At 40.4% G+C, this 22038-nt stretch overlaps 1 pseudogene across 1 annotated transcript; it reads left to right on the forward strand.

The window, feature by feature from the left end:
* The first annotated feature begins 5074 nt into the window (after positions 1-5074).
* On the forward strand, positions 5075-5562 carry LOC307104367 (jun dimerization protein 2-like; annotated as a pseudogene). Its single transcript has one exon. The product of its transcript is annotated as a jun dimerization protein 2-like (transcript).
* The last annotated feature ends 16476 nt before the right edge of the window (positions 5563-22038 follow it).

The following is a 22038-nucleotide window of genomic DNA, read 5'->3' on the forward strand; positions in this document are numbered from 1 at the left end:
AATGAAATGGAGACAAGCAATTTACCAGAGAAAGAATTCAGAGTAATGGTTATAAGGATGCTCGAACATCTGAATGAGAAATTCACCAACATGTGTAAGAATCAAGAGGAAATGAAGAATGACATAGTTGCAATAGAGAACACAATGGAAATTTCAACAGTAAACTAGAAGAAGCTGAGGACCCAATCAGCAAGTTAGAAGACAAGGTAGAAAAAAACCCCACTCAATCTGAACAGCAATAGGGAAAAATAAATAAAAAGCAGGGATAAAGTTTAAGGGAGATTTGGGACAACATGAAACACAGCAACATCTGCATAATAGGGGTGGAAGAAGGAGTTGAAGCTGAGCAAGGAATAGAAAACCTATTTGAAGAAATATTGACAGAAAAATTCCTTGTTTTGTGGAAAACAATAGTCACACAAGCACTGAGAGTCCCAAACAAGAACCCAAAAAGACCCATAACAAGACAAGTTGTTATTACATTGACAAATATTAATGAAGAAGAAATAATCTTAAGAGCTGCAAGAGAGAGACAGAAAGTTACCTTAGGTATCTCCCATTAGACTATCAAATGCTTTTCAACAGAAACACATCAGGCCAGAAGGGAATTGAATGAAGCATGCACAGTAATGAAAAGCAAGGGACTGAATCCAAGAATACTCTATCCAGCAAGGCAATCATTCAAAATTGAAGGGCAAATCAGGAGCTTCACAAACGAAAAAAAAAAAGGCTAAGGGAGATTATAACCATCAAGCCAGCAATGCAAGAAATCCTAAAAGAATTGATGTAAGAAATAGGAATAGAAAGAGATGGAGAAACAAAGACATAAAGGATAAAAATGGTAACAAACAATATTATCAATAATAACCCTAAGTGTAAATTGATTAAATGCTCCAATCAAAAGACATAGGGGGCTGAATGGATAAAAATACATGACCCACATATATGCTGTCTACAAGAGACCCACCTCAGAACAAAGCACTCACAGACTGAAAGTGAAGGGATGTGAAAAATAGTTTCAAGAAAATGCAAATAAAAAGCTAGGGTAGAGATACTTATATTGGACAAATCAGACCTTAAAGTGAAGACCATAACAAGAGATAAGGAAGGCCACTTCATAATACTAAAGGGATTGACATACAAGAGACTATAACTCTGGTAAACATATATGCCCCCAATACAGGAGCATCCAAATGCATTGAAAAGCTTTTGGAAGATATCAAAGGAGAGATTGACAGCAATACGATCACAGTAGGGGACTTTAATACCACATTGACATCACTGGATAAATCTTCTAGACAAAAAATAAGCAAAGAAACTGCAATACTAAATTACTCAGTAGATCAGATGGACTTAATTGACATCTTCAGAATATTTTACCCCAAAGCCATGGAATATATATTCTTCTTAAGTGCACATGGTACATGTTCAAAGATAGACCAAATATTAAGGACACAAGCTAAGTCTCTACAAATTCAAGAAAATTGAAATCATATCAAGTATCTTCTCAGATCACAATGGCATAAAGTTAGAAATCAACTACATTAAAAACAATCAAAAATTATAAAACACTTCAAGGATAAATAGCATGCTATTAAACAATGACTAGATTATAAAAGAGATAAAAGAAGAAATAGAAAACACCCTGGAAACAAATGACAATGAAAACACAACAATCCAAAATCTGTGGGACACAGTGAAAGCAATCCTGAGAGGAAAGTTATTGGCACTATAGGCCTACCTCAAAAACAAACAAACAAACAAACAAGAAAAACTAGTAATAAGTTATCTAAATATATGACTTAAAGAATTAAAAGGAGAGCAAACAAAATAATAAAGATCAGAGCAGAAATAAATGAGAGAGATTAAGAAAAAAAATACAAAAGATCAATAGACCCAAGAGCTGGTTCTTTGAAAGAATAAACAAGATTAATGAACCTCTAGCCAGGCTCACCAAGAAACAAAGAGCGAGGACACAATTAAACAAAATCAGAAATGAAAGAGATTAAGTAAAAACCAACAAAGATTGTGAAATACAAAGGATTGTGAAAAAATACTATGAGCAACTCTATTCCAACAAACTGGACAACCTACACAAAATATACTTATTCCTAGAAAAAGATAATCATCCAAAACTCAATAAGGAAGAATCAGAAAATCTGAATATGCTGATAACAACTAATGAAATTGAAGCAGTAACCAAAAAACTTCCAGCAACAAAAGCACTGGTCTGGATGGCTTCATAGGGAAGTTTTACCAATCATTCAAAGAAGCACTAAAACCTACCCTACTCAGACTATTCAAAAAAATTCAAAAGGAAGGAAAACTTCTAAGCTCTTTTTATGAGGCCAGCATTATTCTAGTTCAAAAACAAGATAAAAACACTACAAAGAAAGAGAAACACAGGTCAATATCACTGATGAATATAGGTGCTAAATTCCTATAAATATTAGGAAATTGATTCAGCAATACATTAAAAAGATCATACACCATGACCAAATGGAATTTATATCGGGGATACAAGAATGGTACAATATCCACAAATCAATAAATGTGACACATCACGTAAACAAATTAAAAGACAAAAATCATATGGTCATATATATCACTTGATGCAGAAAAGACATTTAACAAAATCCAACACCCTTTTTTAAATAAAAACTCTCAGCAACATAGAAATAGAGGAATCAAACTTCAAAATAATAAAAGCCTTATATGACAAACGTACAGCCAACATCATACTCAATGGGCAAATACCAAAACAATTTTACCTAAGAACCAGGAACAAAACAGGGATTGCCACTTTCACCACTCCTGTTTGATATAGTACTAGAAATGCTAGCCATTGCGATTAGACAAGAAATAGAAATAAAAGGCATACAAATTGGAAAAGAAGAAATAAAACTGTAATTATTAAAGAAAGACATGACATTTTACATAGAAAACCATAAAGACTCCATCAAAAAACTAGTAAATTTAATAAATGAATTCAGCTTGATAGCCAGAAAACTATGCCATTTTTATACACCAACTAGAAGCCCGATGCATGAAATTCATGCAAGAGAAGCCCTTCCTTGCCCCAGCTGCCAGCACTGGCCTTCCCTCTGACACCCAGGACCTGGGCTTCCCTCCGGCCACCAGCTGGCATCCGGGACCCAGGCTTCCCCAGTTTCGTTCGGAAGCTCGTCTGGAATATTGTCTGGAAGGATGTCTGGTCTAATTAGCATATTATGCTTTTATTATTATAGATAATGAGCTCACAGATGATAAACTAAAAAGTACAATCTCATATACCATTGCCACAAAAAATTAAGATACCTAGGAATAAACTTAACTAAAGAAGTAAAAGACCTGTACTCTGAAAACTACAGGACTTTGAAAAAGAGACAGAGGAAGATATTAATATGTGGAAGAATATACCTTGTTTATGGATTGGCCATACTACCCAAAGCAATCTGTAGATTCAATGCCATCCCCACTAAAGTACCAACTGCATATTTCACAGACCTAAAACAAACTCTCCAAAATAAAAAAAGACCCCAAATAGCCACAGCAATCCTGAGAAAGAAGAACAAAGTTAGAGGCATCACAATATCAGATACCAAGTTATATTACAAAGCCACTAGTACTGGCACAAGAACAGACATATAGATGAATGGAACAGAACAGAGAACCCAGGATTGACCCAAGCCAGTATGCTCAATTAATATTTAACAAAGGAGGTAACAGAATACAACAGTCAAGACAGTCTCTTCAAACAATGGTGTTGGGAAAATTGAGCAGGTAGATGCAAAAAAATGAAACTAGACCAGAACAGAGAACCCAGATAATTGACCCAATGGAATATTACTCAGCAGTAAAAAGTAAAGGAAATCTTACTTTTTGTAACAGCATGGATAAACCTGAAGAATATTATGCTAAGTGAAATAAGCCAGTCTGAGAAAGACAAATACCTTATGATCCCACTTACATGTGTAACCTTATGAGCAAAATAAACTGACTAAAAAAATAGATGCAAAGGCATGGACACATGGAACAGACTTACAATTGTCAGAGGGGAGGTGGGGCTGGATGAATGAAGGTGAAGGGAGTAAGCAAACACACACACACACACACAACATATCTATACTAATAATAGCTTAGGTGGCGTCATGCCCTCACGTCATCACAAGATGGCCGTCACAAGATGGCTGTCACAAGATGGCCATCCCAAGAACACTACAGAGGATGCGGGTCCAGGCAGAGGAGGCGGGTCACAGCAGGGGAGGGCAATTGGGGGCGATCAGACCCTGGCAGGGGAGTGCAGTTGGGGGTCATCAGGCCAACAGGGGAGGGCAGTTGTGGGCCATCAGGCTGGTAGGGGAGGGCAGTTGTGGGTGATCATGCTGGCCGGGCAGGGCAATTGGGGGCAATTGGGCCAACAGGGGAGGGCAGTTGGGGGCAATCAGGCTGGCAGGGAGAATCAGTTAGGGGCAATCAGGCAGGAAGGCAGGCAAGCGGTCAGGAGCCAATGGTTCTGGATTGTGAGAGAGATGTCCGGCTGCTGGTTTAGGCCCAGTACCTGTGAGGCCCCATATTGGAGAGGGTGCAGGCTGGGCTGAGGGACTCCTCCCATGCACGAATTTCATGAACTGGGCCTCTAGTTATATATACACACACACACACACACACACACACTAATAAAAGGATAATATGTTAATTAGACCAGATAGACCAGACTTCTTCCAGAAATCATTCCAGATGTCCTTCCGGACTAAGCTGCAGTGGCGGGGGCTAAGGCAGAGGTGGTTAGGGTTAATCAGGCAGGCAGGCAAGCAGTTAGGGGCAATCAGGTAGGCAGGCGAGAGGTTAGGGGCGATGAGGCAGGCAGGCAGAGCCCTGCAATCAATAGCCACAAAGAAGGAGACCCAAGCCGCCTGCCACAGCCTGTGGGAGGGATGCTTGGTGGCTGGCAGCTGGGAGGTGGAGGCTGCGACAGAAGGCACTGGCAGTAGTGGACACTGCAGGGTGGGGCTGGTGCCATGGCAGCTCCTGCCCACGGCTTCTGTGGGACTGGACTGCCACTCCCCCTGCTATGATGCCTGGGCAGATCCCCGACCCTTCCACGACTGCAGGCTCTCTGCCAGAGCTTGGCCCCCTGACCGGACTCCCCAGCTCAGCCCTGACTGCAGAGGAGCTGAAATACGCTGACATCCACAACATTGGGGCCACGATCACCCCTTTGCACTTCCTGGAGGTGAACCTGGCAAGAGGCCTCAACCTGTGAAAAGTGAGCTAGACGAGGAAGAGACGCGGAGGAAAGGGCACCGGGAAAAGAGCAAAGTGGAGGCAGCCCCATGCCAGAACAAGAAGGAGCGGACAGAGTTTCTGCAGCGGGAATCTGAGTGGCTGGAGCTCATGAATGCGGAGCTGAAAACCCAGGTGGAGGAGCTGAAGCAGGAGCGGCAGCGGCTCATCCTGATGCTCAGCCGGCATCACCCCACAGGCATCGTCAGGACCGACAGCGTTAAGACCCCCGACTCAGAAGGCAACCCACGGCTGGAGCAGCTGGAGAAGAAGTGACCATGGGCTAGGAGGCAGGACAGAGGCTCTGGGCTGGAGAGATGACCAACCAGGCAGCTGTGGGCGCTTCTCTGGCCTCTCTGCCAGGGCACCCACCCAAAGGACCTCCGAGCAGCCAGGAAAGGAAAGCCCTGACAGGCCTGACCTCAGGCCAGGCCTAGGGCCCCTACTCGAGGGCCCTGGATTGGGAGGGGGTGCTGGCTGGGCTGAGGGACCCCTCCCACCAAAGTGCACAAACTTTCATGCACCAAGCCTGTAATATATGTATGTATATCTCCAGAGGGAAATTGGTTGATAGTTTGGGAGTAGGTGGAGGTGGGCAAAGGGAGAATAAAAGTATACAGAAAGAAACTGCTTTGGGTGATAGGTGCGCAATGGAGTGTGCAGATAATGTTTTATTGAGTTACACACTCAAACCTGCCTGGCACTCCAATGAGTTCAATTAAAGTTAATAACTAAATAAAACATATGAATTGTTAAAAATTCTATGTCACATATCACAAGTATTACATTAAAATGATCTATCATAATTTGTCATCATTTATTAAGCCATCACTTATCAGCTATATAAAACAACTTCAGTATAAATTTAATAATAATATTCTTCAAAGAACCAAAGAAAAGAATATACTCTGAGGGGGAACAAAAATGTGAGAATATTTGCATATTTAGCAAGGAGGCCATTTCTTGGAAATATAGCCCTTATCTCTACATTAAAATAATAGCACTATCTCCTTAGGCATCCAACCTAAATGCAGACAGTGTTAATGCAAGTATTTTATTGCAAATAAGTCAAAATGTGTAAGTTTCTCTCTCTTTGGAAATAATTCATGAAGAACTCTAATTATTTGTGTAGCCTGTTGGGCAGCCAAAGTGTGTAAAAGTAGGCACCTTCATGTATCACCAATGGAGTGCATATTTTGTCAGTCTGTATAAGAGGCAATTTGGCAAAATACTTTAAATGCCTTACAAGGTCATTAATTTTCATTGAATTCAGTAATAAAATTTTAAGGCAACTTTTTAAAAAAACTATATGTATAAGGAAAATCATCACAATTTTTAATTTAAAAAAATCTAAAATTGATAACTTGATCATTGATAAAGTTATGGCAAAAATGAGCAATAGATACTCTGATGATATTCCAATATTAAAAATAATCATAGTGAGAAAAAATACAAAATTACATGAAAGTGTTCATTATACAATGATAAGTGAAAAATAAAATATATGAAAAATATGATAATAAAATACTGAAAATATAGATGTCAAGGTTTATGAGTAGATAATTTTGTGTGTTACTTTATCTTTGCATTATCTATTTCTAAGTTATTCATACTGAATGTTTATTACTTCCGTATTTAAAAATGTTTTAAAGTGTTAAAAAGAACAATATTTATATAGAGTTTAAATGACATAAGGGGATACTTATGATGTAATGTCAAATGAAGAAAGCAGGTTTGCACAATTTATAGACACAACATTACAATGCTAAGAGTACCATTGTGGACCCCTATCTTGGTAAAACCGAGTAACACATTCTTGTTCTCAGCCATTATTTCCCAGAGATAAGTGGGATGCTTATAGGAAGACGTTGACCTGGCTCTTAATACCAACTATAGGGCAACTACAGGAAGTTGATAAAATGGAGGCACTAAAAGTAAAGAACACAGAATAAAAGTCTAAGAAATAAACCTCCTGAAACCTCCAGTTGAGAATAAAAACTAAATGAGAAGCTCCCAAATTTTGTTACTTACAGATATCTATAAAGAGGATGTCTGCATGGAAAATTCAAAAAATAAAAAGGCAGGTTTGTGCTTAAGAACTTGGGGAATTATTATGTAACTAGTAGCCCGGTGCACAAAATTCGTGCACATTGAAAGGGAATTAATTAGATGAAATATTTTAATATTGCTATTTGCCCTTTCTCTATAATAAAAGTGTGAGAGATAAAAGGAAATGAGTACAATGTATATGAAAATAATACATAATTTTATTAATAACTAAACTGTAGGAAGCAGTTATAGGGTTAATCCTCGGACTGACCTGCTAGCAAAGTCACAAACAAGTCCCAAGCTTGGAAGGGTACAGTCCTCCAAGCATAATTAAGCTTAATCCTGTAACTGATCCCTAGATCTTTCCTGGGTAGCTAGTGGGCTGTGGGAGGGGCAGCAAGTGCTGCCAAAACAAGTGAAACTTACAAGAACATTGTCAATTGCCTTGTTTGTCCCTGATTATAAATAAAGCCTCAGCTTTGCAGTCTGGATCTGTTCTGTGGCCTCAGCCAGGCACAGAAAGGTCCACCCACGCTCCCAGCTTCATGAATCTATTTCTGCGTCTTGTTTTCTTTATTTCTATTATTTTCTCAATCCCTGGCCGCCTCCATTTAGAACCGGTTCATTCATCTCTCTTTCTACACGGGACTCGGAAAAGGGAGATCCCTGCCATGTCTGGTCCCCGCCGCATTCAGGCCCCCGCACTAAACAATAACAAAATGATATAACAACAATAACAAACTCGTAATATAAAAACAACATTGATGCAAATAATGACTGATAAAGTGATTAAACTTATTCTAATATCTCCCTGTATACCACATTAAGAGTAAAAACACTTTCAGAGTGCTTGACTAATTTCCCTTGAGATAAAGTATTTACAACTTCAACTTTAACGTAACATGCTCTTTGAACTCAAGAGAAAGCAACAGCTGTAACTGGTTTGGCTCAGTGGATAGAGTGTTGCCCTGTGGACTGAAAGGTCCCAGGTTCGATTCCAGTCAAGGGCATGTACCTTGGTTGCGGGAACATCCCCCGTGGGAGGTGTGCAGGAGGCAGCTGATTGATGTTTCTCTCTCATCGATGTTTCTAACTCTCTATCCCTCTCCCTTCTTCTCTGTAAAAAAAAAAAAAAATCAATAAAATATTTTTAAAAAATACTTTTAAAAAAAGAAAGAAAGAGAGAAAGCAACATATAACTGACCATGTCCAAAAACGGGTTCAGGTAGGAATATTCCTACTCTGTCTAGAGTTTGTCCTTGTGATTTATTAATAGTCATCACAAATGCTGGCATAACGGGAAACTATCTTCGAATTAATTTAAATGGGTGGCCAGTGTCAGATGGGGACAAAGCAATTCTTGGAATCAGAACAATCTCTCCCTCTGCAGATCCTGTTAATATTTCAGCTTTGATAATGTTAGGTCACAATCTTTTGATAATAAATCTGGTACCATTACAAAGACCCCATTTACTATTAAGATTTCTCAATAGCATGATGATTGCACCCACTTTCAATTTTAATTTATGACACGGCATTCCAGAAGGAGTAATACTATTAAGAAATTCAATAGGAAAATTTTCCTTTTCAGCATCATCTGTTGAGTCAATGGAATCATCACTCAAATAGGTGTGAAAATCTCCATCAAGTATATCCAAAATTTCTTCATTTAATTTTTGAACGTGCTCATTTTTTGGACATGCTCATTTTTTGGACAAAGAATTTCACGTTTAGATATATTTTTAATATTATCTATAGATATACTATTTCCAAAGGTGGCTTCAATAATAGATACATTAAAAAACATTTCATGGGGAATTTCAATAATATCCATTCCTAAATGAAACCTGCTATCAAGTTTGCCATCTCCAAGTTTTACTAACCATTCACTATAAGCAGAATCCTCTGATCTCATATTTGTTTTAAGAGACAACTGTCTGAAACATCCCCAAACACTACAGTACTTTAAACTCCTTTGTACTATGGCCAATCGTATAGCATGGCAGCACAAAAATCCCCTCTGAAAAGAACTTTCCCACCAAATGCAACATTCAAATTAGCGTCAGTGAGAGCTTTATATGTATGGCACGTGTGCGAGTCAAAGTTTATTTTTAAATTTCCAGTGTGCGTCATATGTACCAGTTGGTCAGACGAATGGACAAATGTCGGTCACTTAGCCTTTTATCTATACAGATTATGAGTCATGATTTTACCTTTTTAAAAAATTATCCTTTAATACCTCCAAAGCACAATGAGTAAGAATCTGAAGGTTTATGTGGCTTCTATTTGGTTTCTAGGACAAAGTTCTTTCCTTTACCCACCCCTCACTTCTCTCCTTTTACTCTTGAATGTTAATTCCAGCATAATTTTTGTAACACCTCTTGAAAAGAATCCCACCAAGTTTTTGATAGCCCACATGATAAAACTTACAGAAAAATACAGCATGAGACTTTCATTCTCTCACTAACTTCTTCATATAACTGAAATTCCTCAGTCTCTATAGAATGAAGAAGGAAAATAAAAGTGCCTTCTCTCATTCCAAGGCCTTTCTCAGTCAGACAACCACAAAAAGAATGAGCCTCCAATTCATGCCATGTAATCTCTATCAAGCATAATTCAAATCAAATCCCATCAGGCAAAGTCTGGGATAATTAAAATGTATAAGAGAACAGTGGTGACCTGGGGGAGAACTTATGAAACCTTGTCTCCTGCTATTGCTGAATATTCTTTTTGTTATGCTAGACTCCAAGTCCCTATCCGGGACCTGGTCAGGCAGCTGCAGGCGCTAACCCACGCTGCCTGCCCTGGTCCATGATCCGTGATGGCGGACCTGGGCAGGCGGCTGCGGGCGCTAACCCATGCCTTCTGCCCTGGTCCGTGATCCATGATGGCGGACCTGGGCAGGCGGCTGAGGGTGCTAACCCACGCTGCCTGCCCTGGTCCGTGATCCCTGATAGGGGCTTCTAGTCAGCCAACGCTGGCGGTGGCTGACTAGAAGCCCCTATCCGGGACCTGGTCAGCCGGCTGCCGGCGCTAACCACCTGCCCCAGTCCACCGTCATGGCTTGGATCCCACCGGCAGCGGGCGCTGCCCGCTCCCCCCGCCATCTTTGCTGGTTTAATGTGTATATTTGCTCCTGATTGGCTGGTGGGCGTGGCTGGTGGGCGTGGCTGGTGGGCGTGGCTTATGGGTGTAGCGAAGGTACAGTCAATTTGCATATTACTGTTTTATTAAGTAGGATTTATTATGACTTCAGTTTTTAAAAATGTTTATAACTTGTGCATGGACAAATGCATTTTCCTCAGATATGAATATCTACATTAGTTTCCTAATGAACATAGCTTCACAATATGGGATTTGGGAATGGAACCAGATCTTGAGACTCTATAGAAGGCCACCAAGCTACTTGATGCATGACTCCTCAAAAAACTTATATAGCTTGTAACACATGACTCCTGAAAGGTTACACATAAATACTGCATCTATGAGATGTGTATTTGGAACATGAGGTACTGTGTTTAGGAAATACTTGTCTCCCCCTCAAATGTGCTGGCATCCAACTATCACATTGATACATGACCCTGCTTTAGTTATTGCAAGCACCTTTCCCCTAAAGACTCACTCACCTATCTCAAGCCACTGTTCATAAATCACCTTGAAAGCCTTCCCCAACCTCCTCCAATTTACCTTACCCTCACACTCCCTGCTGCAACCCCCATTCTACTCTGTTTCTATCATTTTGACATTTGTTTGTTTTTTTTTGAGATTTCACATATAAGTGATAACATGAAGTTCTTTCTCTGTCCAGCTTGTTATATTTAGCATAATGACCTTCAGGTCCATCAATATTTTCTTTTTTTAAGTATATTTTTATTGATTTCAGAGGGGATGGGAGAGAGAGAGAGGTAGAAATATCAATGATGAAAGAGAACTATCGATTGGCTGTCTCCTGTATGCACCCACTGAGGATCAAGACCGCAACCCAGGCATGTGCCCTGACTGGGAATCAAACTGTGACCTCCTGGTTCATAGGATAATGCTCAACCACTGAGCCATACCAACTGAGCCATTCATATTTTTGCTAAGGGCAAGATTTTCTTTGTTTTTAAGGGTGATAATATTCCATTATATGTAATCACATTTTATTTTATACATTTACATTCCCACAAAATATGTACAAGTATTCTCTTTTACCCATATCCTTGCCAACATTTATCTCTTTTCTTTTAGATAATGGCCATCCTGAAAAATGTGAGGTGATATTTAATTGTTTTGATTTACATTTTATTAATGATTGATAATTTTGAGCACTTTTCCATATACCTCTTTGCCATTGTACATGTTTTTAGAAAATGTCTATTCAAATATAACTAATAGACAGTCATCATGAAAACCAACAAAAGACTAGCTAAAGAGGAGTCTTATAATCAAGGATTTACAGAAACCGCATCAAGACTATATTAAACTGAGGGTCAGGAACAGAAAGCATCTAACATGAGTCTGAACCAGATTCCCTCCCAAGGGTCCCAAACAAACCTATCAAGTGGCCAGCTTCAGAAAACATCAGAGCAGAATCCAGTAATTTCACAAATAGCATATCAAAAGAGAAATTGTAGCAGGCACTAAACTCTGCTGAGGCAAATTCTGCTTTTTTATTTATTTACTAGAGGCCCGGTGCACGAAATTCATGCAGGGGGGGGTTGTCCCTCAGCCCAGCCTGCACCCTCTCCAATCTGGGACCCCTCGAGGGATGTCCGATTGCCCATTTAGGCCCGATCCAGGTGGGATCGGGCCTAAATGGGCAATCGGACATCCCTTTCACAATCCAGGACTGCTGGCTCTCAATTGGTCACCTGCCTGCCTTCCTGATTGCCACTAACCGCTTCTGCCTGCCAGCCTGATCATACCCTAACAACTCCCCTGCAAGCATGATTGATGCTTAACTGCTCCCCTGCCAGCCTGGTTGCCCCTAACTGCCCTCCCATGCAAGCCTGGTCACCCCTAACTGCTCTCCCCTGCATACCTGGGTCCCCCTCAACTGCCCTTCCCTGCAGGCCCGGTCACCCCCAACTTCCCTCCTCTGCCGGCCTGGTCACCCCTAACTGCCCTCCCCTGCAGGCTTGATCACCCCCAACTGCACTCCCTTGCAGGCTTGGTCCCTCTCAACTTCACTCCCCTGCTGGCCATTTTGTGGTGGCCATCTTATGTCCACATGGGGGCAGGATCTTTGACCACATGGGAGCAGCCATCTTGTGTGTTGGAGTGATGGTCAATCTGCATATTACTCTTTTATTAGACAGGATAGAGGCCTGTTGTATGGGTGGGGGCCAGCTGGTTTGCCCTGAAGGGTGTCCCGGATCAGGGTGGGTGTTCTCTTGGGGCATGGGGCGGCCTGGGAGAGGGGCCTGTGGTGGTTTTCAGGCTGGCCACGCACCCCGGTGACCCAAGTGGAGACCTTGGTTTCTGGGGTTTATTTATCTTCTATAATTGAAACTTTGTAGCCTTGAGTGAAGCCAAGCCTCTTGCTCGCTCCGTGGCTGCCACCATTTCTGTTGGAATTTATGTATCTTCTATAATTGAAACTTTGTAGCCTTAAGTGGAGGCCTGGACCAGCCAGGGCTGCAGAAACTTGGCTTCCTCCATTGCCGGGGGCAACCCTAACCTCCTTCTCTGTGCAGCGCCATGGCTGCCACCATTTCTGTTGGAATTTATTTATCTTCTATAATTGAAACTTTGTTCCCTTGAATGGAGGCTTGGGTCCACCAGGGTGTGTGGAAAGCTTGGCTTCCTCCATTGCCAGGGAAACCCAAGCCTCCCTCCTGCTCTTGGTGTGGCTGCAGCCATCTAGGTTGGGGTTAATTTGCATACTCGCTCTGATGGCTGGTGGGTGTGGCTTGTGGGTGTAGCAGAGCAATGGTTAATTTGCATATTACTCTTTTATTAGATAGGATTTATTTTCATTTTTTCTTTTCCTTTTCTTTTTTCTCTTATTCGCCTTTCTTTGCATATTTATTTTCATCCTTTTTCTTTCCTATTTTTTTTCTTATTTTCTTCTTATTATTTATTTTTTGGTCAGCACCTGCATACCTACTGTATTTTCCAGCATATAAGACAACCTTTTAACCCAGGAAAATCTTCTCAAAAGTCAGGGGTCTTATACGCCGGAAAATACGGTAACCCACCCATCATTTGGCAATAACTCACTTTAATTCTAAATTGCAAATACCGTATTTTCCAGTGTATAAGACCCCCGACTTTTGAGAAGATTTTTCCTGGGTTAAAAGGTCATCTTATACGCCGGAACATACGGTATTTGCACACTGTTGTTGGGATTGACCATCTAGTCAAAGGAAGTAAAAGCATACAATAAATGTTATTAGGGAAATTTGACAGGTACATGCAAAAAGAAAAATGAAACTAGACCACCAACTTACAACATACACAAGAATAATCTCCAAATTGATAAAATACTTAAATATTAATTTAAAAAAACATAAAAAATATTAGAAGAAGCCATAGGCAGTAAAATCTCAGATATCACTGGTAGCAATATTTTTTGCTGACATATTTTGTAGGACAAGGGAAACAAAGAAAAATAAAAAAAATGGTACTACATCAAACTAAAATCTTCTGCACAGCTAAGGAAACCATCAACAAAAAGAAATGGGAACCTATACTATGAGAGAACATATTTGCCACGGAGACATCTGATAATGAGTTAATTTTCAAAATATATAAAGAACTTGTACAACTCAATACCAGGAAGAGAAACAATCCAATTAAAAAATGGGCAAAGGGAGTGTGAGAAGATGGCTGCCAACAGGAAGGCAGACTGCAAAATGTGCGTGAGTGAGAGAACGAAAGGAGAGTGTGTGGTCACACAGGGAGTGTATATTTGTGGGTGAGGGACAGCTATACTCCAAGGGACTGTTGGGGATTGCCAGGTTAGGTTCCCCTGACCGGGCAGCCTCCACTGCTGTTGAAATCCCTCCTGGAGCAACCGGCTCTGACATGGAGACCGCACCATCTTGAAGGGGAGAGAGGCTGTTATTGGAAGCCTACACATCCTGGGACTCTACAACAACAACACCCAGGGAACACCGGACCCCAAGCAGTGCGAATACACGGACTCGGAGGAGCTCTGCACCTTCTCACGGAAAGGTCAGATTTTGCCTAGGAAAAGGTGAGGTCTATGATCCAGACAGGAGAGAGAAATGCACACAACGGGAGCTAGAGGTTCCCGGGAAGTCTGTGCCCCCCAAAATCCGTGGCAGTTGGGGCTAGCATGACCCACGAATGTGGAAGGGGATCCGCAGGGATGCTAACAGAAGGGAACTCTAAATAGCAACCCATAGCTGAACTGGGAGCAAAAGGGCAGCCTAAAAATTTTAACAGTGTGCTGGCAGCTTAGAGCCAGGGGGGAAAAAAAGACCGCACAGACTTGTGCGCAGCACTGGAGGGTAAAAGCCATGAGTTCGCGCACTTACTCTGGCTCTTTTTTCTTTTTTTCTTTTTCTCTTTAAATCCTTGCTTTGGATTACTAAGCCCAGAACATAGGATCACCCAATTGGGGACACTCTAAGAGCCTGCAGGGGAAAGTTGTTTTTGTGGAACCTGGGGATCAGAGCAGGGAATAACAATCAGAGAACCAGCTCTGGGGCAGCCTATTCGCCAAAACCAGTATTAAGTGTGACAGGGAAAACAAAATCTAAACACTAGCTAGAGAGGACTTATAAACCTGGAAGTCAATCCAGAAACACTGCCACCCAGGGGTTGAAACACAAATTGACTCTTGTGTAAACACAAATAAAGGAGTCTAAGAAACAAAGAAATATTGGCTGCTGGAAAATCAGGACTGTGGCTTACAACACAGAGGAGCAGTGGAACACAGGGAACTTCCATACTGTTCTGACTAGGAAACAAGCGTGCCAAACAGAACAGTAGAGGAAGTGAATGACCTTCATTACTGCACATTTTTATTTTTTAATTTTTTTATCTTTTACTTAAGAAACTATTTTTTTTCTTTTTTCCTCACTTGATTTTAACTTTTTAATTATTACATTTTTATTTTTAATCAGTATTATTACTACTACTATTTTACTTTTTTTAAAAGGTGTCATTTTATTTTCTCTTTATTTTATTTTGGGATTAGTATTCTACATTCTATTTTCATCTTTCCTTTAGCATAATTTTACTCTACTTAAACTCTACCTTTGTGCCAACACTCTCTTCCTCACTTCTCCCCTTTTGTTGTCCTGTTTCTCTTACCCTATTCCTGCGTTAGAATTTCCCTATTCCTTCTTTTTACACCCTGTTAAAAATCCATCCTACTTATATATCTAATTTCCAATCCCCTGATCTAAGTCCATATACACCTCTCTCTTCTCTTTTCTCACTATCCAATTTTTTTTCCTCTGTCCTTTTGTTTTGTTTGCTTTATTGTTGATTACATTGGTTTTTTTTTAATACTTGTTTGTGAGATTGTTCGATTCTTTTTGTTTATTTGTATTAATTTCATTTGTTATTTGCTTCTATTTTTCCTTGCCTTGCTTGATATTAGTTGTTGTTTGTAGTTTGCATTCATCTCTAGGTATTTGTTGCTTGCATTTGTTGGGATTACTGGCTGTTCTATTGGAGTTTTCTTCCCATATAAATATTTTTCCCCTCTTCTTTTTTATTCTCTTTCTTTTCTCCCTTACTTTTTTTTTCTTTTCCCAATTTCATTTTGGCACTCCTTTTTTATTTTTCTTTCTTATCCTCTAATTCTCGTTTCTCTGGTGGTCACCTTTATTTGAGGTTATTAGTATTGTGAACACATTTGTGTTCAGTGCCTTGTGCCTTGTTGTGTTGTATTTTGTGCCTTCAAACCAATGCAGAAGAGATGGAACTACATAAACAAAGACCTGGAGAAAAGAGATCATGGGGAGACAAAGAAACAGCCCGCATATGAAAAAAAAGGAGGCATCACTAGAAAAGGAAGTAAACGAAATGGAGGCAAGCAACCTGTCAGAGAAAGAATTCAGAGAAATGGTCATAAGGTGGCCATGAAGAAGAACCAAGAAGAAATGAAAAATGACATTGCTGCTACAAAGAACTCAATAGAAAGCATCAATAGTAGACTAGAAGAAGCAGAGTACTGCACCAGTGAACTAGAAGACAAGTTAGGAAAAAACTACCCAAGCAGAGCAGCATCTAGAAAAATAAATAAAAACAGGAGGATAGTCTTAGGGAACTTTGGGACAACACAAAAAGAAAAAACATCTGCATAATAGGGGTGCCAGAAGGAAAGGAAAATGAGCAAGTAATAGAAAACCTTTTTGAAGAAATAATGAAAGAAAACTTCCCTAATATAGAGAAGAAAAAACTCACACAAACCCAAGAAGCTCACAGAGTCCCAAACAAAATGAACCCCAAAAGACGGACACCAAGGAACATTATAACTAAATTGGCAAACACCAACGACAAACTAAGAATCTTAAAAGTGACCAGAAAAAGACAGAAAGTTATCTACAAATGATCCCCCATCATACTAGAGACTGATTTCTCAACAGAAAGACATCAGGCTAGAAGAGAATGGAATGAAATATACAAAGTAATGCAAAGGAAAGGTCTGAATCCAAGAATACTGTACCCAGCAAGGCTATCAATCAAAATTGAGGGTGAAATCAGGAGCTTCACAGACAAAAAAGGACTAAAGGAGTTTATTACCACCAAACCAGCAATGCAAGAAATGGTAAAGGGAATGGTGTAAAAAGAAAAAAATTAGGAAGCAAAGAAGGAATACAGGTTGTAAACATTAAAAATGATGACAAACAAGTACCTATCAATAATAACTTCAAATGTAAATGGATTAAATGCTCCAATCAAAAGACTTAGGGTAACTGAGTGGATAAGAAAACATGACCCATATATCTGCTGTATACAGGAAATACACCTCAGAAAAAAAGACACACACAGACTGATGGTAAAGGAATGGAAAAAGGTTTTTCAGGTGAATGGAAATGAAAAAAAAGCTCGGGTAGCAATACTTATATCTGACAACTTAGATCTCAGAGCGAAGGACATAAAAAGAGATAAGGAAGGCCACTTCATAATACTAAAGGGAGCAATCCAACAAGAAGAAATACCTCTGGTAAACATATACGCACCCAATACAGGAGCACCCAAATACATTAAAAAACTTCTGGAAGATATCAAGGGAGAGATTGACAGCGATACAATCATAGTAGGGGACTTTAATACCCCACTATCACCATTGGACAAATCCTCTATACAAAAAATCAGTAAAGAAACATCAATCTTAAATGACTCACTAGATCAGATGGAATTAGTTGACATCTTCACGACATTTCACCCCAAAGCCACAGAATATACATTCTTCTCAAGTGCACATGGGTCATTTTCAAAGATAGACCATCTATTGGGTCACAGGCAAAGTCTCTTCAAATTCAAGAAGATAGAAATAATATCAAGCATCTTCTCAGATCACAATGGCATAAAAGTGGAAATCAACTAAAATTTAAAAAATCCAAAAAATCAAACACCTGGAGACTAAATAACATGCTATTAAACAATGACTGGGTTACCAGAGAGATCAAAGAAGAAATAGAAAACATCATGGAAACAAACGACAATGTAAACACAACAATCCAAAAACTATGGGACACAGCAAAAGCAGTCTTGAGAGGGAAGTTCATAGCTCTACAAGCCTACTGCAAAAAATAAGAAACAATGGTAATAAATTACCTAACCCAACAACTCAAAGAGTTAGAAAGAGAGCAAGAAGAAAAGCCCAGTGTAAACAGAAGGACAGAAATAATGAAAGTCAGAGTGGAGATAAACAACCTAGAGACAAAAACAAAAAAACAAACAAACAAAAAAAACGAACACACACACACACACACACACACACACACACACACACACACACACACACAAACAATACAAAAGATCAACAAAACCAAGAGCTGGTTCTTTGAAAGGATAAACAAGATTGATGAACCTCTAGCCAGGCTCACCAAGAAGCAAAGAAAGAGCACCCAAATAAACAAAATCAGAAATGAAAGAGGAGAAATAACAACAGACCCCACAGAAATACAAAGGATTGTTAAAAAATACTATGAACAACTCTGTTCCAACAAACTGGACAACCTGGAGGAAATGGACATAGTCCTAAAAAAAAATACAACCTTCCAAAACTCAATCAGGAAGGATCAAAAAATCTCAATAGGCCAATAACTATGGAAGAAATTGAAGCAGTCATCAAAAAGCTTCCAGCAAACAAAAGCTCAGGGCCAGACGGCTTCACAGGGGAGTTTTACCAAACATTCAAGGAAGAACTATTCCAAAAGATTCAAGAGGAAGGAACACTTTCAAGCTCATTCTATGAAGCCAGCATTACCCTAATACCAAAACCAGATAAAGACAACACAATGAAAGAGAATTAAAGGCCAATATCCCTTATGAACACAGAGGACAAAATCGTCAACAAAATTCTAGCAAATCAGATCCAGAAGTACATCAGAAAAATCATACACCATGACCAAGTAGGATTTATCCCAGGGATGCAAGGATGGTATAATATCTGCACATCAATAAACATGATACATCACATAAAGAAATTGAGAGAGGGGAGATCCAAGATGGCGACGTAGGTAAACATCTAAACTGCTGCCGTGCACAACAATTTCAAAACTACAACTAAAAGACAAAATTTCGCCGAAACCGGTTTGGCTCAGTGGATAGAGAGTCGGCCTGCGGACTCAAGGGTCCCGGGTTCGATTCCGGTCAGGGGCGTGTGCCTTGGTTGTGGGCGCATTCCCAGTGGGGGGTGTGCAGGAGGCAGCTGGTCGATGTTTCTCTCTCGTCGATGTTTCTAACTCTCTGTCCCTCTCTCTTCCTCTCTGTGAAGAATCAATGGAATATATTAAAAAAAAAAAAGACAAAATTTTTATCACTCAGAACCACGGGAAAGCTGGCTGAGTGGAAGTTCTACAACTAGACGGAAAGAGAAAAGAGCATTCAGGGTACAAGAGCTGAAAAACTGAGGTACAGGAGCACGCACACTATCCATGCTGGTGGCGGACATTGCTTTCTTCAACCCAAAGAGAGACAAGCTCCCAATCTCTCTGAAATCCAGTTTCTGGGGAGAAGCTGGACTCTGCCATCAGGTCAGAAAGTGGGGGTGGCTTGTTTGCAGAGCTGCACACAAGAATAATTGTTTGCAGTGCTGGGGCGCGAGACACGGGGACGCGGTCAGAGAGGCAGAGAGAGCTCACTGCCAGCCATCGCTGTTTGACACGCCCTAGCCTAGTTATGCCCTGAGACTCCACCCCACACAAACTACAAAAACACTAAAGCTCCAAGCTGCGACTTTTGCATATGAATGGCCTTCTCTATTGCAGTTTAACCTAGCAAACTTGAAACCCGGTACAGACAGCTCCAAAGCCTCCAAACTCCAAGCAGGGAGGAGAGGACTGTGGTTCTCGCTGTAGCTCCTGCAGGGTGGCCTCAGACAGTAGCTGAACTGCACCCCAGTGGAGATCCAGAAGCCAGTGTATCTAGTGGTCAGTGTGAGACACCAGATTTCAACTCCTCACATCCATAAGTGACACATTCGGGAGGTAGACTCAGTGAGCACCAAAGCCCCACTGAAACAAGGCCTGCACCATAAGCGTGTCTCCAGTGAAGCAGTTCTTCCACTATAGAAAGAGCAGGTCCTCACAACCAATTGGCCTAGAGGTCAATTCTGTCCAGTGTACTAACAGCAATCAAGGCTTAACTATACCAAGACTTTGCACTCAGCCCACAAAGGGGTGTACCAAGAGCGACCACCTTGGGTGATTGGGGAAGCTGAGCTACTGGCCCATAAGTCACCTACCACGCAAAGCCACTCCATCAACACAGGGAGGCCACCAAAATGCGGAGACACAGAAGCATGTCACGAATGGGAGAGATGGAGGAAAGTAAACTACTGGATGACACAGAGTTCAGAACCACATTTATAAGGTTACTCAAGAATCTTCTAAAAACCGCTGAGAAACTTGAAGAGACCTTCAAGGACCTTAATGAGAATGCCAAAAAAGAAATGAAAAAGGACCAGTCAGAAATTAAGCATACACTGTCTGAAATAAAGAATATACAGAAACTCAACTGTAAATCAACATACCCCAAGAGTCAAACCAAAGATCTGGAATATGAGGAAGCAAAAAACACCCAACCAGAGAGGCAGAAAGAAAGATGAATCCAAAAGTGTGAGGATAGTGTAAGGAGCCTCTGGGATGGCTTTAAGCATACCAACATCCAGATTTTGGGAGTTCAAGAAGAAGAGAGATGCAGAAGAAGAGAGAGAGCAGGTTATTGAAGGCCTATTGGAAGAAATAATGACAGAAAGCTTTCCCTACCTGGTGAAAGAAATAGACTTACAGGTTCAAGAAGCACACAGAACCCCAAACAAGAAGAATCCAAAGAGGACCACACCAAGACACATCATAATTAAAATGCCAAGGGCAAAAGACAAAGAGAGAATCTTCAAAGCAGCAAGAGAAAAACAGTTAGTTACCTACAAGGGAGCACCCATACAACTGTCAGCTGATTTCTCAACAGAAACTATGCAGGCCAGACGGGAATGGCCAGAAATATTCAAAGTGATGAACAGCAAGAACCTACAACCAAGATTACTCTAACCAGCAAAGCTATCATTCAGAATTGAAGGTCAGATAAAGAGCTTCACAGACACGAAAAAGCTAAAGGAGTTCATCACCACCAAAACAGGATTACATGAAATGCTGAAGGGTATTCTTTAAGAAGAGGAAGAGGAAGAAAAAGGTAAAGGTAAAAATTATGAACAACAAAAAGACATCAAATACATACCTACCAACAAGTGAATCTAAAAATCAAGTGAATAAAAAATCTGAAGAACAGAATGGACTGGTGAATATAATAGAATCAGGGGCACAGAAAGGGAGTGGACTGACAATTCTCAGGGGTAGGGGTTCTGAGTGGTGCGGGAACAGACTGGACAAAAATCTTACACCTATGGATGAAGACAGTGGCGGGGGGTAAGGGCATGGGGTGGGGTGAGGAATCAGGTGGAGGGGAGCTATGGAGGGGGGGGAGAGGAACACCTGTAATAATCTGAACAATAAAGATTTATTATAAAATAAAAAAAGAAATTGAGAGATAAAATCGCATAGTCATATCAATTGATGCAGAAAAATCATTTGACAAAATCCAGCAGCCTTTCTTGATAAAAACTCTAAGCAAGAGGGATCATACCTCAACATAATAAAGCCATATATGGCAAACCCACAGCCAACATCATGCTCAATGGGCAAAAACTAAAACCATTTCCCCTAAGAACAGGAACAAGATGGGGATACCCACTCTCACCACTCCTGTTCGACTTAGTACTGGAAGTATTAGTCATTGTGATTAGACAAGAAGAAGAAAGAAAAGGCATCCCAATTGGAAAAGAAGAATTAAAATTGTTTTTATTCGCAGATGACATGATAGGGTACATAAAAAACCCTAGACTCCATCAAAAAATTATTAGACTTAATAAATGAATTTGGCAAGGTAGCAGGATACAAAATTAAGGCCAAGAAATCTATGGCATTTCTATACACCAATAGTGAACTTACAGAAAGAGAGACTAAAAAAGCAATCCCATTTACCATTGCACCAAAAAAAAAAAAAAAAAAA

This window comes from Cnephaeus nilssonii (assembly GCF_951640355.1).
Source record: "Cnephaeus nilssonii genome assembly, chromosome: 8".
Lineage (NCBI taxonomy): Eukaryota > Metazoa > Chordata > Mammalia > Chiroptera > Vespertilionidae > Cnephaeus > Cnephaeus nilssonii.